Raw genomic sequence first — 19,358 nt, forward strand, 5'->3', positions numbered from 1 at the left:
CCTTCCCTCTAGTATTTCACTGCTAAATTAGGGACGGCTAGCGCAGATAGCCCTCGTGTAGCTTTGCGCGAAATTCAATGAATAAAATTAAGGATTTTTCGATTTTAGGTATCGATCAAAGCTATACAGAAACTCGACTCTGTTGCTTTATCTATTTAATATAACTAACAAGTCAACCTTTTGCATTTACTGCATATTTAACTAACATAGCAACAATACTATTCTAATTTTACTTTAAATGTGAGAACAAATGCTCAGCTGAGATGATGTAATAATGTAATAATAATGATTATCAACTTTGCTATTTTATCCTGTTTTTAGTTCTTGAAATCATTTTCGTGGAAGTAAATAACACTATACGTAATTTCCTGTTGACACAACTGTGGCGTGTTGTAACATACTAGACGTATAATTAACGGAACATAATATTATCTTACATAATGCTTGGTTTGATGTACATTTACACGTTTCACAACAGATTAACCTCTCTTCGGTATAAAGACTGATAAGGACTTGCTTTCTCCTCTGAACTGTATTATGGGTTGCTAAACGTCTGCCATATCAGTAGGTTGTCTCATCTATTGTTGTAAATGAAACAGGTGTAAAGGCAAAAGTGACTCAACACTCGTTCGTGAAGTAAGTATATCAAACTTCAAATGAAGATTATGCAAGTGTAAGTTAAATTCAAAAATTAAGAACAACTCTATGTTACTAATGAGCGAGTGTTAATTTTTAATTACATTAAAAAACTTAACATATTCATTAAGTTAATACTGTTAGAAAATAACAAGTTTATATACTGACAACAGCATGGTTTTATTAATATTCAGGAGCTTTCCCTATTGATGAAATAGGAATGCTAAAACTGTGTGACTCAAGAAAAAAGTTTTTAGTTTTTTTCTCTCTCTCAAGTAGCGTAGTATCCAACTCCTTGAACTGTCGAAACCGTAAACGACGAGCTAGCTCAGAACCTAGACATCAACTCATGTGTCAATGCACGTACTTCTCTAGATATGAAACTGTCACTGATTAAATGAGATAGAAGTAATTTAATTCAAAGGTCTGGATACTTTAAAATAATCCCAAAAATACAGCAGAACATTATTTCTTGTTTACCTTAACAGAAAACAGCATACGTTCCCAAGTCTTCCCAAATCACTCATTAAAGCGTAAAACTGTATTATATCTGCTTTACAGTTACGATGTGTGTTGGTATTAATTAGAATATTATGTTTGATGTGTTGTTCATCTGTAAACTAACTGTAAGCTTATAAATTTACTTAAATGCAGCGAGAGAAAGTTTAACACAATGAAGAAAAACTTTAATATAAAGCCATTATTAGTCTCAAAGTGGGTTCCTCGTCATCAAATTCGAACCTTATAAGTTACGACTAGGTAAAATATTGTTTATGAGTAACGGGCTCAAAACTATTCATACAAACCCATTCAAGCCGTTTCCAGCCATTATTAACTTATAAGGTTGTTTGTTTTTCGTTAAGCACAAAGCTACAGAATGGTCTGTCTGTGCTATTCCTACCACGTATATCCAAACCCTGTGTTTTAGCGTTGTAAGTCCGTAAACTTATCACTGAGCCAGTGGGAGAGGGGGGTTTAACGTATAAGGCAAAATATATTTTAATCTCAGTTTGATTATTTATCTTTGGAACCTACAACAAACGTTTGTCTAACAGCAATCAGGTCTAGAAACTAATTATTAGTTTAGAAAAAATTAACACAAAGAAACGTAAAGGCATGAAATATCATTTGTGCGATAAGAAATCCATAAATATATATATATTCATATTTGTTACATCCACTGGAGCAAAACTGATTGTTTGTTTGTTTTTAATTAAGCACATAGCCGCACAATCTGTGCTCTGTCCACCACGGGCATCGAAACGCGATTTCTAGCGTTGTAAGTCCACAGACATACCGCTGTGCCACTGGGTGGCAGCAAAACTGAAGATATCACAATATAACTAGCACTATTTCGAAGTTTCTTTGCAAAATACCAAGTGGAAGAATATTGATACCACGAGTTTCAGACCTTTAGAAGCCAATGTTGTACAAATTATTTTTTGTAAACAGTAGAATCGCTTACAAAATCATAATTGAATGTAAAGAATTTTAATGAGCTTATGCAATTTCCATTTTTTATACTGGATTACGTTAAAATATAAGGAAATGTGTTATATATGCATTTCGAATTTTCAAATTTTCTTTATTCATAAAAAAAAGAGAGCTAATATTTCTTTGGTATTACCAGAATTGTAATATCGTACATTTTCTTAAAAGTTCTGAAAAGCAAAATGTAATGAACTAACTTCTCTGTGCCAAGCCTACTTTCACACGCAGGATAAAGAGAAAATGCAAGTGATTCTATGTTTTAATACAAGAAATGTTTTGGTCAGAAAATATTTTCTTGTCTTGTTTTTAGTTAGATGGATTTATAGGTCAGTATTCTGTACGAAAAATTTATCTTTTTTTCTGACATTCTGAGAATAATTAATAAAATGTTCATATTACACCACAGCAGTAAGAAGTGTGACGAATAAATGTTTGTAAAGTTATTGTTGGCAAGCAACTCTTGTTCATTTTTATTGCAAACGTGTGGACATCCTTCATGTTCGTGTTTAATTGTTCTAAAGCATAGATAAGTAATGAGTGCTCTGGTATGAGAAACATACGGTGGGTTTCCATAAAGATCAAATAATAACAAGAACAATAACACGTTATAAACAACTAATTTGTTACCCAAGATATAAACTGTGATACTTAACAAAGTTGTTTTTACTCATTTAATATGTCAGGTTAATGCTAACATTGATATAGAATTGCTGTTATTTGCTTTAGAACTTTATTAACGATATTTGTTTTGATTCTTAAATTAACATTTCTACAAAAGTGTGTGTACATTTAGTTTGCATATAAAATCAATTAGGAATTTAGATAAAGGCAGGTAACAAGATTGTGTTTTGTTAAACGCTGTGCACTGTAATAAGTTACCGAAACTATAAAAATACATTTTATTACAATAATTGTTGGGTGTTAACGCCAGTCATAAATGTTTCAAAGCGTATAAAAATGTATAGAAAAAAGCATATTTCTGTAATGCAGTTACATATTTTTATAGTATTGAACTGTAAAATAATTTTCTGGATACAACGCATAACAACATGTAGCACTTGTAGAAGTTTAAAAGAACATAGCGTTTAGAGTAGCTTCACCAGTCGAATACACCACATATCAAACTATCTTGGATCAGTAAGGCTAATACAACATACATCAAGCTCTCTTGGATCTGAATCTGTAAGCTACATTTCTGTTATTGATATCTTTATGAATTCTAATGATTTCTATTGCTATTTTAAATATGATACGTGCATAAATCTTATGCACATACAACATATGAGTTAAACACTTATATATTCTATTTATATGCCTTATGTTATGTGCCGGATTTATTATTCCATATTTATTTTAATATAGATGTTTTTTAAATTAAGTTTATATTTAGAAATTCATCTAACGTATACTATTAAATATGTATTGCGAAACTCCCGCCTATTCTCTAAAGTTGTAGAAGATTCTGGAGCGTAAGAATCAACAATATACATGTATGTACCCAAACGCCAGTGTAGCTTTGTATTGTTACGTAATCTGAATTTTCGAGAAACTCTCCGCATGCCTATAAATATAACCAACGCGACACGTCTAAAAGCAGTGCCTATTATTGAGTTGCTGTTTTGGTGTGCTATAAAATTCGTAAGTTATAACTGTGGTTAACGCTTATTAATCGGGAACTTCAGATATTTGACCAGGAACGTTTATCAATTTCAAACACTACAAACCATTTAACTTCAGTGGATTCACATCACACATTAGTACTTTTACGAAAACGTTACCTAACGTTGGAAACTCGACCTGTAATCAGCATGTGATCAGCGAGAACTATAGAGTTAGCTAGCTCCCTATCAAGTGAATTGTACCTAAGTCAACTCGAAATTAACTCTCTCTTTGTCAACTCTCGATAAGATATCAAGGAAGTTCCAGACTAGAAAGAAAACTTTATATCGCTTGTAAATTTGTAAAATAACAAAACGTTTGTTTGTAATAACTATTTGTAATAACTGTTATTATAAATTGTATTGTTGTTTGTGTATTGAAACACATTTGTATTAAAAAAGGAAACTGTGTGTGTACCAATCTGTTGGCAAATATTATAAACTGGAGATATATCGGCATATATTTAACTACTAAATCTAAATTATCATTTAGCTCGGTTTCAGACCATTCGAAATTGTAGTAAGCACCAGTTAATTATTTCATGAAACTACACAACGAATCAACGCGATGTATTAATGACGTTTCAGGATTTTTTAATTTGAATTATGCCATATGCAGTTAAGCTATGGTGTACAGAAAGTAAAAGAATAAAAAAGCTCTAAGTTAGTTAAATAAAGTAATGTACATTTGTATAACTGGGACACTTCTTAGTGCTTGCTATTCAGGTTTTGTAACCTTTGTATAAAGCTCCACTCTCATTAAATACATTATTATGCAGTAAAGCTATCCTGCCTAATCGCTAACACAAGAGTTAATGCTTTTAGCTTCGATTAATACACTATTTTTGTTTGCGTCATTCGAAGTAGAAGCTTGGCTTCTTTTACACAAATTTTAACAAACTTTGTAATTTCGCATCATATTTTCAAAGTTATTCAACGACAATGTTAATTACTTTAAAGTATAGCATGGCATTGCTAATCAGGATATGATTGAAAACAAATTACTATGAAATAACTCAGGATCCACACAAAGTAATAGTGTAGATTAAACACATTAATTAACCTTTCTAAACACTTGGTAGTTGAGGTGACGTGAAGCAATTAATCATGACTTTCATAAAAATCGCAGACACTGAAAGCGTTTTCAGATTATTCTACAGCTTGAGTTGTGAAAGGTGACATGCCGATTGAATATCTCGAAGTACACAAGAAATTATATAGGAAATTCATAAAGTTGCCTATTTTCTGGCGATGTTAGTTAGCAAAGTTGTTATTAAACTAAGATTAAATGTAATTTATCTATGAGTAATCAAAGTTTCACTTTAATTTGTTTTTGTTTCTTAAGGTCTGCAAGGTTTAACCTTAAGAGAATTGACCTATGAAAAACCACAAATTTTAAATGTTCCATAAAAAGAAACTATATACTCGTGTGGGAGATGGGAACTTACGTCATTCTTGTTTCTTATTACCGATGAGGCTATGAGAACATACGATAAAATATCCTAGCCTAAGGGCACTCTTAGGTTTTACTTAATTGGCATAATAATAATATGAACTTTGAACTTTCCAGAATCGTTTTCTAAGTGTAAAAAGGTTGTTGAAAACTCTAAATTAAAATTACAGTCTGGATTAGTTTTTGTTTATACACACTATTTCATCTTTTAACACTAACAGTTAATTCATTTAGATTTTAAATATTAGACAACCATTATATAGATACCAGTTATTGATGGCTTGTGTTATCAAATGACCTAAGCTCTTTCAAAAATTAAATAAAACAGCAACTAAAGTATTGGTACTTCTAAATCTAAATTTTGTGACATTAATAGCTAAAATATGCAATCCAGTATAGTCCATCATTCAAATTATAGATTATGTTCTTGGGTGAGTGAAATTTAGAATGAATAAATTAAAAGCTATAAAAAAATTCACTAATATATTTATTCTTATTTTGTATTTTGTTAAACATCTTGGGCAATGTCAAGCACCTAGACGCCTGACACAACAGGTGTATGTGATCAGCGCGAGAGACTTCGGCAATATCAAGCACCTAGACGTCTGACACAACAGGTGTATGTGATCAGAGCGAGAGACTTGGGCAATATCAAGCACCTAGACGCCTGACACAACAGGTGTATGTGATCAGAGCGAGAGACTTGGGCAATATCAAGCACCTAGACGTCTGACACAACAGGTGTATGTGATCAGAGCGAGAGACTTGGGCAATATCAAGCACCTAGACGTCTGACACAACAGGTGTATGTGATCAGAGCGAGAGACTTGAGCAATATCAAGCACCTAAACGTCTGACACAACATGTGTACGTGATCAGAGCGAGAGATTTTCGAAAGTGCAAAAATCAATTTGCTTTGCAGTATTTTTGATTAAACGAATGTACAACGTTTAATCCAAGTAATACGTTACCATCAATAATTTAAAAATGGAGTAGAATAAAAATTATTTAGTTTACATTTTCGTCAGATCTATCAGTATATAAAATAAATTAGTTTGTGACAACAGAATTCTATTTCAAATGCCTATAATTTTAGGACTTATAAGATAAATATTTTACTCAGTACATTTGTTACATGCAAAAAAGACTAGTTTGGCTTTGGTTTATTCACACGAATATATCTATACTCCTTTACAGCGAAAATGAGTTTGAGGTAATATAACTATCCAACTAGATTTTGAACTTGGGTTTTCTTACTTTGTAGCAGCATATAGTTTGAAACACAAAACATACTTTCTCGTGTTGATCAACAAACTCCACGTTATGATAAACTGAGTACTGCAATCCGAACTATGTAAACTCGAATCAACTCATCAGGAAAAACCTTTAGGTAAGTCATTCCTCAAAATACAGCTCACAATATCAAATACAACAATTAAGCGTTTAAACAACAGGAGACGATATGGTAGAATCTTATTGCATTATAAAGTAGTCAGTCACATGGACACAACATGTTCTGTGTTATGATGTACATGGACTAAAAAGTAAAATATAAAGATTAATTTCGTTATAAATATTACTTTTTCCTAGCTGCATTGTAACCAAACTATGTGTCATAAACTTCCCTAAAACTGTTTCTTACGATGCCAGTACTTATCTTGCGGAATACGAATATAAAATGACGCTTAAGGACTGAGGAATGCAATAAAATGACAGCTTAAAACAACCGTTTTAAACAAAAACTAAACGTTTAAAGCACAACAAGAGGTGGCCATATCTACGAAGTCTGAAAAAAAAAAGGCAATAACTTTTATTACCTTTCATGTGCAAAGCAGGTATAATTATAAATAATACAAACTTTGTATAAAGTGTTAATTTACCTCTAATTCGTTCTTATTGTAGATCACTGCATTATTTGTTTAGTTTATGGATTTCGGACTAATCTAAAACTCCTGACTTGATCGAACCCCGAGAGATATTATTAGGATTATGACCTAAATATTGTTAACTGCGAGGGTGCACAGCTGAGGAAACAATGTATTCTCATGTTTATAAGCATGAAAGCAACAATAGTATGTTTGAGGAAGCAATGTATTCTCATGTTTATAAGCATGAAAGCAACAATATCATGTTTGAAGAAACAATGTATTATCATTTTTATAAGCATAAAAGTAACAATAGTATGTTTAATTAGGTATGTTCATCAGTAAACTGATTTTCTGTTATGATTTATGTAGGTAGCTTGCTTTGATCTGAAGTAAATATTAACTAAATGCATTAAAACTTATCCGGCCGTTAAGAGCTTAACACATTACGAAATTATTTAACATACACATTAGTAAAATATATTGGTAAAAAAGAAACAAATATAAATTGTTTTAAAATGCCTTCTGTAAGCACGTGCCTTCATATTGTTATGATCATTTTAATTGGATTTTCTACAAAATTACAAACTTAATTCCAGGGATAACTACAAGCTGACTTACATAGAAAGTGTTAAAAGTTACTATAGAAAACCTCTTTATAGAGTCATAAGGATGTTCTTAGGTCAGCTTATTTTAATAAAAAGGAACAATTCCTACATTTTCACACCTACGAATTTGAATAATGCTTGTGCATTCTGACTGTTAGCGCTCAATATTCACAAAGCAAGCGTCTTTGTGGAGTTTTTTAGTCATCCTATAGTTTCGGTACTTCTCGTTGCTAAAATTTCATATTCTGTAGATTAAATTTTTATCAGTTTTACGAAGTAAGGCTACTGTTTTTTAAATTTCAGTATGCGTAATGTGTAGTTTGATAAGTAGGACGGCCAACTTCGTGTGTTCTTTCAGTTCTGAATGTAGAGTGGCACCACCATCATTATTTCCGTTTATCAAATTTGAAAATACTCTCAAAGCTACTTTTCAACACATTCACAGATAAATAAGCTATAACACCATGAACAAAATAAATAGATTCTATCTTTCTCTTTGTGAAACGGTGGAAATGATACAGTTCTATTTGTTACACTCTGATGATGGTGACTCCATCATGCACGCCGATATATTGCTACAAGTAAACTACCAATAAGAATTTTGAATATTGTTAACTTCTTAAGTAATTCTTTTTTTTTTTCATATGTTCAGAGTGTATCAGTATTATACATTTATTAACAAAAACAGTCTATTTTATATATATATATTTACCGATGGACACTCTGAACAAACCTACTCACCAGCTAATCATCTTTATCTGTACTGGCTTCTTCTTTTCATAAATTAGTAAAGTTCGACAGTTCAATGATCACTAAATTATAAGATGTTTCAGACATTGTTCTAAATGCACTTGTAGTTTCTTACGCGTCTTTGAAAAGGAATGTTTTATTTTGATCTAAGTAATAACAACACATTAAAATGAATGAACAAGTTAGCCTGCCTGCCGTGTCGTGTCATCTATTGGAACTGAAATCAGCAAAAAATAAGATACTATTTTTTTTGCTACACAAATCATTCTCATGTGTTACAGACAGAAGTTATCTTGAAAAAGTTAAGTACACTTTCACATGACTAGACGATGACTTTGATCTTATGTCAAGAACTAGTTATGCTTCGGATAACTTCAAAAAATCTCATTTCCTTTAACCGTTCATTTTACTATTTTTTTATTATTTTATCTTTAGGCAAAAGGTTTTGCAGCATTGATGTTGAACCATATAGTAGGATATTTCACTAGTGGTTGTCTGCCACGATTAATGCTCCAGAAGCTCCAAGAGAAGTACTGAAGGACCCATGGGTGGGTGCTCCTGGTCGTGCGGCAAGCATTGCCACTGCAAATGGCAGAATGTAGCACAGATGTATGTTATCTGTGGTACGAGCAGCTACAAGTGCAAGAAAGGTGTTTTATGCCATTGTTATAAGACACCGAAACGTGATTCTCAGCTAGTAGTTCCCAGAGCTCTTAGACAGTAGATACTTCAGGCGTTGCATAATATAACAATTTGAGGCCATTTAGGTGTTACAAATATTTGTACTATAATATGACGATTGTTTCAGTGTTCAGTTCGAACTTAGACATTGACTAATGGTATATATATATTGTATTATGTGTGCTGTCCCCATGAAAAATCAGCTAAGACAGGGAAAAACTCTAACAGAGAGTTGTCATTTGTTCATTGCAGAGAATAGCCCTGAATATTCTCAGTTCTTCATTGCCCTGAATATTGCTGGTCTTCTTCCGCGGAATGAACAATGTAATCGGTATGAGTTGACCGCTATCAATTATTTTGGACAGAACTATGAGAGGTCATTAGGATTTCTAATATATCTGAAAGCTTAAAGGCACGTAATCTTTGCTGTCCAGGGACACTCAAGTGGTAATATTGCCGATGAACATTTGTAGAAAGTATTGGTCGAAAAACTACCTGAGCTTGTGTGTATGTAAGTACGAACTTTACATAGCCTGAATTTATAAGTATATATAACTTCGACGTGAGCAGTGAGAAAAGTTGTTATCTTTATCAGTACAGAATATCAATGAGGTAGTGTTTGTATATAATAGAAAAACTCACTTTTTTATTAGATTTTGCCTGTATTTTTTGTGATAAAAATTCTAGTAAGTGGATCAACTTGCGAATGACAATACAATAGTGTGACCTTTGGTTACTGATATTTGTGGCCATCTAGTGTAGTAAATAGTTCACTAAAAATATGTTATTTAGCTGGGGTTGACATTTAGTGTATTGCACAAACATCAAACCCTGGCTAGAGTAAATTTCGCTGAAAAGTCTTAATTTGGCTATATGGAGCCAATGATTATTTATTTCGTGACAATGAGAGAGAATGAATCGAATTTGTCAGCCCTTAAATAAGCAACACGTTTTGGTACAGCAGCTATCGAGATATGGCTAGATAGAGAGAGACTGTTTTGGTTATTATGGTAGTGTCAAGCATGCCAGAGGCAGTCTGTCTGATGCTACTGGTATATATGATAATATGAAGTGTTGAGATATACGAATATGGTAATATATATACCTTTCTTTCTCGTACTCTGATATATCAGATTGCGATTAGAGCACTCTAACCACCTGGTCATGCCGGGCCACTAAATTTTGTGTTTTTCTGTAAGTATTTGCATTTGTGTCTTTATTTTATAAAGGTATTCTTGTTGAAACTGATGTAAAAGGGTTTATCATTGTAATGTACTTTAGTTACATTTTGTTGTATGTTTGATTTGTGTTAAAGTAGATCATTTCTCTAGTATACTACGTATAAAAAGTGGTAGTTATGTTTTATTTTATACTGTAATGTGTTTGTTTAGTTTTTGTTAAATCTGAGTTGCATGAATGTCAGAAGGTTCATGGTGCATGAACTTATTTTTTGTATTTGTTTATGTAAGATTGTTGGACATACTGAAAATGTTTTGAATATCTCAATTGCTTCTTGTTAAAGAATAAGTTCGTATATATAATTATAATTCTTGAGTAATATTATAGCTTTGATTTAATTATTGTAACTTTAATTCTCTGTTAAAGGGTTTTGTTTTCCTGTCTTGTACACTTGACATGCCATGTATGCATTTTTAGGCGCAAGAAGTAAGGTTCTTTAGGAACAAGGCTGATACATGAATTTTTAAATTCTTATATATATTTTATTGGATTTAAAATTTAAAGCTAGGAATGGCTGAATGCGTTCTGAAGGCAAGGGAGATGCATTACTTGGAAAATACAATATTTGCCTTTTCTCTTTTGCCCCCCCAGTGGCACAGCGGTATGTCTGCAGACTTACAACGCTAGAATCCGGGTTTCGATACCCGTGGTGGGCAGAGCACAGATAGCCTATTGTGTAGCTTTGTGCTTAATTACAAATAAATAAATAAAAACCTTTTCTCTTACCTTAGAAAAGTAAACTGCTTGGTTTCATGAAAATAAAAACAAACTTGAGAAATACTTGCTTTTAGAGCAACTAAAACATTTACACGCTCTTAATAATAATCTTATTACATGTACTAATTACATATGGTCAAGGAGTTTGATCCACTGAGATATTTGTGGGATTTCTCTTGGATGATGTTGTTGGAGACCTATCTTTGACCTTGCTCTACTGTCTCTAGTGGCATTGCTGTGTCCAAGTTTATAAATGTTTAAAAGCTAATGTTCTTGTGACCTTCACTTGGGACAATCAGTGATATAGACAGCACCTGTGCCCTAAAGGGGATGACGTTATTTCTTTCTATGATAATTGTTTGTGTTCCTAAGATTTGAAGGATAAGATTTAACAGAATTTGCGAGACAGTTCAGAGTTTCTTAGCAAACGCAGATTTATTTGTTAGGAAGCGATGTGTTATAGTTTTCTAAAAAGAAAAATATAGTAATTTTTCTCAATACGTTTAAAAAAAAAGGTAATGTTAGGGCCGATAGAAAAATAACTGGAAAACGTATTATAAGCTCTGTTCTTAGTAGCTTTAGAAACGAGGCTACGTTAAAAGCAATTATTTATGAAATGGGTGAACAGGCCAGTAAACATTTTCTATCGGGTATGGGTGTAGTAAACTGGTTATTTAGTAGGTTAACCTGGGCGTGAAGAAAAAGATGATTTATCCTTGTCTTCAACTTCATAAGTGAGATTTATACAAGGGTGTTCATAATTTAAATACTGAAGAAAATTAGCTTCATTATTATCTTTACTTTAAATAAATTATACTTTTTTCTCTTACGTAAATAAACACAAACGTCTTATGTTCCGTATATATTTTAGACATATTGTTGGATTTGAATAATTCTTTACTCTTATGTTCCGTATATATTTTAGACATATTGTTGGATTTGAATAATTCTTTACTCTTATGTTCCGTATATATTTTAGACATATTGTTGGATTTAAATAATTCTTTACTCTTATGTTCCGTATATATTTTAGACATATTGTTGGATTTGAATAATTCTTTACTCTTATGTTCCGTATATATTTTTTATCATTTTATTACATATCACCGATGATGGTATTTGCAGATTCCAAAACTTTTGACTAAAAATGCTTGCAACTGTTGCTGTGATTCTTCTGTTTTTAGTCAAATTCTAGTTTTCATAAAGTGAATTTACCGTTAGGTTATCGTGACTTATTAGAATTAAGTAAGTGCTTCAGTTTAAAATAGCGTAGGTAAGAAAAACTGTAGTATTGTATTGTTCAAGATACAATTAGCACACATAAATACGAACTTTTACGAAACTGTTAGTGTGTTACTAGATTAACAATTAGAACTAAAGTAGAACTAGCCAACATTAATTGCAATAATCCTACACATTTGAAGGCGTCAGTGAAGAGGGCTTTCTTACGTGAGAGCAAATGTACATCACAGAGCAATTACCGTCATTAATAACAGAACTCGTGATATTGACGACAAACTCTTTAGTGTCATGCATAGTCATGTATAGTTCTAAGTTCTTGGAAAGTGAACATCTTAGAGCAAATACCGCTATCAACAACATATCTTGTGACATTAACGACAAACTCTTTAGCATCATGCACAGTCATTTATAGCCCTAAGTTCTTGGAAAGTGAACATCTTAGAGCAAATACCGCTATCAACAACATATCTTGTGACATTAACGACAAACTCTTTAGTGTCACGTACAATTCATCTATAGTCTTAAGCTCTTGGAAAGTGAACATCACAGAGCAATTACCGCTATCAACAACAGATCTTGTGACATTAACGACAAACTCTTTAGTGTCACGTACAATTCATCTATAGTCTTAAGCTCTTGGAAAGTGAACATCACAGAGCAATTACCGCTATCAACAACAGATCTTGTGACATTAACGACAAACTCTTTAGTGTCACGTACAATTCATCTATAGTCTTAAGCTCTTGGAAAGTGAACATCACAGAGCAATTACCGCTATCAACAACAGATCTTGTGACATTGACGACAAACTCTTTTAGTATCATGTACTATTCATCTGTAGTCCTAAGTTCTTGGTAAAACAAGATTGTACTTATTGATATATTGTTATCTGGTGTACTTTACATCGCATTTTATTGACTATACATAGTTTGGTAATTTAAAATCATATTTGCTTTGAAAGTATTTTATTTGTAAACGTACAACACTCAGCTTGGAGATCTAGATATCTGTCTCCCGGTGGTTCAATGCTTCACGGTAGACAGAGCGGATAGTCCAATGTGACTTTACTTTAAAACAAACAAACGAAATTTAGATATTTCGAAGCTTAGATAAACTATACTTTGATCTATTGAAATATACCACTTGTATCCTAAAATTATAGTATCAAAAATAATAGAAACAAGATTTTAAGAACTCAGCTACTGTAGTGCTTATATTGCATAGATAATAAATTTCAAGATCAACATTCATGAAGTTTGATTGTAGTTAAGTGCAAAGGAAGTTACCACACGCATCATCTATTGTGAAGATGCTGTTTTTTAAATACAAAATAAAGCTAATAAAACTTTTGAAACACGACAGGTGCAACAACGTTTTTTTAAAGTATGTTTTCTGTGTTTAGTGCAAGTTCTGTTAGTCAAAACCAAATTCCACAAGACACAGAAAGCATCAATAATAAATTGTTTGAGAAACTCAACTATGTATACATGGAAGTATGTATACAAAGAACGTTAATCATTGCGGTGTGAATCTAATGACCAATCAGATGACCAGTAAAGCGTTAGACGAAACAAGTATACAAGAATAGCTAAACAATTAGATGTACTACCACAGGGTCCCCGAAAGTGTTTTGTTTCAAGAGTAAATAAAACAAAAATTAAGAGTAACAAATATTTTTATTTCCTGCTTTTGAAGTTCATATATCATGCTGTGTTGCAGCGTACAGAGTGCATAATTCTTCTCGTGATTCATGACATGCACATGTTTACTGTTGTGGTGACAGTACAAATTGCAACGTTAAGCGTCCCTTATGTGACGTCATTTTAGTGTCGACTGACTGACTGACAGACAACATATTATGATATAGTGGTGCGAAAGGTTAAAACGGGTGACCCCCCCAGGCGTCCTTCGGCCAACAAGCAAAAATGGTAAACAAATACACAGTCTAAAATTGTAAGAAAAACTATAGAATAAAAATACAAAAGCAATAAATAATACGAAATAAAATGAGCACACGAGATAAGTTGATAACAGATAATTGCCCTTTTTTTTCTTATTTTAGAACATGAATCAGTTGAAACAAAGTATGAAAAGCAAAGAACAGAATTCACAAATAGCGTGATAGGGAAAGACTGCGTGAAATAGGGCGAAGAGTGAAAACGCATAACCTGTGTAAATACGTCAATTTTGTGTCTCCTCCCAGAAACGATATGTAATCAATCAAAATCGAAGTGAATGAATAACTTAAGGTAGTAATCAAATCCCTTGCTTTTCCTATCGGATTTGAAATATATTGAAGTAAAACTTATTAAAATAAGCATTTCTACGCGGGATATTGAAAGGATTTTTGCATATGTAGATGGTTTACAACCAAATATTAACAGAAATATACTTACTTCTATATATAAAGGATGTTTGACATAATAGCCTCAGTTTGGGCTGACACAAACAAGTCAGTTTAAATCTAAATTCTGTCGTCTATAGTTCTCTGTGATTCAATAACTTGTGTACACTGCCCCAAATAAACGTGGATTTATTGGTTTTTTGTAACTTAACTTTATTATGAAATCTTATATCTTTTATTATACGCATGCTTTTTATGAGATCTTTTTATACTTTGTGTAGCTTTAATTTATGTGTACTTTATGTCGATAACATCGGTAGTTTTATATTGATTATTGTTTACTGGAAAACTTCAGAAATGATACAATGTTACATGGATGAAATGTCATAAAGACGTAAAGTCACAATTTAAGGTATTAAAGAAAATGTTTAGTTAAAATTTTTAAGGAGTTAATCTTGCATTTTCAATTTATAGAATTACTGTAATTAGAAAAGTTGCTATAATAATAAAAAAAAACATCATATCCATTAACGCGGGTTTATGTGTAGTTATTGTTTTAAAGCGTTTTTTTTTCTACACAAGTTTATCATGTAATCTTTAATCAAAATTTATACATTCAAGTTGCTCGTCTTTTCCCGCTTAGTCATCTTCAAAATGATGACCTTGTTAACTGAAAAATAAGAAGTACTTTGATGTTGTTTAAGAAACTTTATATTAAACAGACTAGCAGTAAAAGTAATATTCATTATTATACTTAACATACTACATCAAATTTTATTAGCCACAGTGACATATCTGTCTTAACCGTGTTAGTGAATATAAAGAATTAATGACGGCCCAGAACCTCAGCAGCTGACAAGATTAATTATACAGGAATTAAAATCAAACAGAAACATAAAGTCAACTCCGAGAATATAAGCTATTGAAATATATGAAAAATATATGTGAAAGATTTCATATATCTTTTCATTCCAATTAAAAATATCATGATGAAAACTCTTATTGTTTAAAGGAGGTTTATTCTCCGGTACTAATGAAATCTCTTTACTTTTTGATTTTTAATATGTTTATTAAATTTACTAAAAAAAAGAGCGTTCAATTATTTTGAGCTTCGGGTTAATGTTACCTTACTTTATTTTTCCATGTTTCAGTTTTCTTTATTTGTTGTTAACCAAAAAGTTACACAATGGGTTGTGTTTTGCCCACAGCGCATATCGAAACTCAACATTTGGTGTTATAAACTCTCATAGTTACGGCTGAACTTATGTTTTAGTACACTATCAACTAATGAACAGGAATTATTCTTTCATTACTTTCTGTATTTTCTATGAAATATTTAAAACGTTTTGTGGAATACAAAAATGATATTCATGAATTCCTTATTAGCTTTTGTTTTACGTTGTAACTGATTTTAATGTTTTAATGTAATGTTTTAATGTTCTTTTGTATTCAAATTTTAATTGTTTATTTCAATTAATTTTGTTCTTAATTATTAATAATCTATCAAAGACAAGCGTAGTTTAAACATGCTTTGTTCGTAATGCTTTAATGTTTAGTAATAATAAAAACATAAATATCTATAGGATTAAAAAGTTTGGTAAATCAAATTTAAAAGCCAGATGAAACCTGGGGATCTGTCTTCCAAGTTTAAGGCCCCCAAGTAGCACAACGATATGTCTGCGGAATTACAACGCTAGAAAACGGGTTTCCATACCCGTGGTGGGCAAAGCATAGATAGTCCTTTGTGTAGCTTCGCGCTTAACTACAAACAAACAAATCTAAGTTTATGAATAAAGGAAAAGGACAGGTGCACTTGTTGAAAAAAGGCCTAGAGTTTTATTAGGTTTCTTTGATTTTAGTATTTATAGATTTCCAAATTTTTGTTGTAACATTGTATGTTTTCTATGAATGACATAATCTTTCACTTACCCTTGCCACGTGGTTAAGAATCCGTTATAGTAATCAGCTAGTCTTATTATAAGCCTGATTTGAAAAGTTGATGTGTGTTTGTATTCCAATGTAAATGCTTAACACTAATTCGCTAATATTTTGTAGGGTCCCAATTTTCTGGTTTTGTTACTTACCACACTTAAGAGATGTGAAATTAGAATACCACCTATAGAATCCAAAAGAGTACCTACGGTCCAGTTTTTTCTTACTTTGAAGGTAAGTTAACAAAACAAGAATAAGATAAAAAGAAAGCAACTGCAGTCCAACGTGAGTTTTGATCACCTTTTTAGGCCTAGAAAGCCTAATTTCTTTCCATCGCTTTTATATATAACTTTAAAAATAATTTTACTTAACAGTAAGTTATAAAGTTTACGTTTCTTTTATCTAATTTAGCAATAAAATTCTAAATAATGATAACTAGAGGTTTCTACAAGAGCGCTGTAGAATAATAAGTATAAGTATCTTTATTTTTGACTGATAAAAATATATTTTCTTTCCTAAAGTATACAATTAAAACCAAACTTGTAGGATTTTCAAGGAAAATCGTCTGAAGTAGCATATAGTAGAATTATTTAACATAAGGATAAATGTGCCTTTTTTAGCTTAGGTATTTGTAAAATAACATACAAAGGCAAAAGGAATGTTTTTAGAATTATTATAAAGTAAGCACTTTTGCAAATAAACCAGAATGGTGCCATCGCACAGCCATAGTAAGTAACACGTTTGAAATCAATTGTGGCACTTACCATATCTTAACTCGGTGAGCGTCACTACTGCATAATGCTCAGAAATGCTTTGAGAATAATTGCATAAGTATACTGCTGATATCGTTGAACAGACCAGTGGGAATCATGAGAAAAGACACAGATAAGGAACGTTTACTACACTAATGGATGAAATGAGGCCGAGAGCGATAATGTTCATAGTTACATGTATGTGGTAGGTGCTAATATTGAATATGCAGCATTAACCCGGCCTACCGTAAAATATGTCATACTTACGTTTCCTGTGGCAAAGTTTGGAGGTAAATGATCAATTGATTCTCATGTTTCATTTGTCTGTCTGGGTTATGATACTATCTTATATTGTAAGAAAACAGGGTGTGATTCAACAAACACACCCTTTTTCAATAACAAGATAAGAATTCATGTCCTTAAAGATGTAAATTTAGACCGAATAATAGTTCGTACTCCTGCCAATTGTGTAAAGATGTGACTTTATAGATACAATGGAAAGTCATGTAAGTGCTATGTGAAAATAAAATAAGAACAACAACTATTAACAAAACCACTTTCATTAAGTTAAGGGTGCTATAGCTATAACATTTTATAAACGTAATTTTTTAGAAGAAAATAACCCTACAAAATGTATACATTTAAATTAAAATTATATCTAGGGAGTATGACTTATTAAATACATTACTGTATAATGTTACATAATTCCATCGTGGGTGTAGAATCACTTATTATGGTGAAGTATGTGAATTAACACTTTTTAGGATGTAGCTCCTGTATCAGTACTTCACACTCAGAAAAGTGTAAAATCATAAGTTTTTTTATTGTACATACTATAGTTGAGGCGTCACAACACTGCGAAATGGTATATTTACTTTGTAATCACCCTATATAAACGTTTATGATGTCTAAAAGCTATCCAGTAAAGTTTATCTGTAAACCTTTTATTTTGCAGAATCCCATTAAAATATCTCAAATACTAATTTAATTTGAGAAAGAAAATAACCTATTTGATTTTACTGTGGTTATGAGACAGGGTTATGAAGTTTGTGAAGCAATGTATGTTGTTCAGCACTTCATATTCTTTTAGTCTGTGCAAAAACTAATTAATTTAGGGTCATGAAATATAACTGTTGTTATATAGTTTTATTTCAATCGTTATCTTCCAGTTTCACCTTTAATGATCTTACGTCTATATGAACCCAGCGTACTTTATTCCCTCTGATAAGACATGAAGATTGAGAAAAGAAAATACACACAATATACATTAATTATATTTTTGAGCACCAAGCTTGTTCTCATGATATCTTGATTAATATAATTGTATTGATATACATGAACGCCATACATCTTTTTTTTACGCATTCTTAGGTTACTAAATTGGGGGTTTAAAAATCTAGAGAAATCAAGCACTATAAAACAGCACTGAAAATAAAGCAAGTAGTTAATGGTGTGAAAAAGTCGTTAATGAGTTCAGGCGAATTTTTTAATGTCCGTCTTTTTTTTTCGTTGTAGGCAAGGGAGAAAGTTCCTGGAACAAATTAATTTAGGAACGACTTTCCAAGACGACCAACAAGAGAAATAAATAAGGCAATATGACGATAAATTAAAAAGAGCTAAATCTAATATAAAAATAAAGGATTACAACTATTAAACAAAAGCTCACTATACAAAATATTATACACATTTTTTTCTATGCTAGTGACGCATTTTTCACTTTACCAATAATAAATAATAATCATATATATATATATATATATATAGATATACATACATATGTATACACATATATAGATATAGACATACATACATACGTATACATATATATATACGTATACATATATAGATACATACGTATACATATATATATACATACATACGTATATATATATACATACATACGTATACATATATATATACATACATACGTATACATACGTATTTATTTTTATAAATTTAATATTTCAGGACATAATGTAATTAAGACTGT

The 19,358-nt window shown here is 31.5% G+C and overlaps 1 long non-coding RNA gene across 1 annotated transcript; it reads left to right on the forward strand.

Moving 5' to 3' along the window:
- The first annotated feature begins 487 nt into the window (after positions 1-487).
- On the forward strand, positions 488-16,858 carry LOC111087910. The gene is made up of 3 exons (XR_002612534.1): positions 488-636; positions 14,403-14,589; positions 16,740-16,858. It is a non-coding gene; the product is annotated as an uncharacterized LOC111087910 (long non-coding RNA).
- Positions 16,859-19,358: the final 2,500 nt, after the last annotated feature.

This window comes from Limulus polyphemus, unplaced genomic scaffold (genome assembly GCF_000517525.1).
Source record: "Limulus polyphemus unplaced genomic scaffold, Limulus_polyphemus-2.1.2 Scaffold2834, whole genome shotgun sequence".
NCBI classification, from domain to species: domain Eukaryota; kingdom Metazoa; phylum Arthropoda; class Merostomata; order Xiphosura; family Limulidae; genus Limulus; species Limulus polyphemus.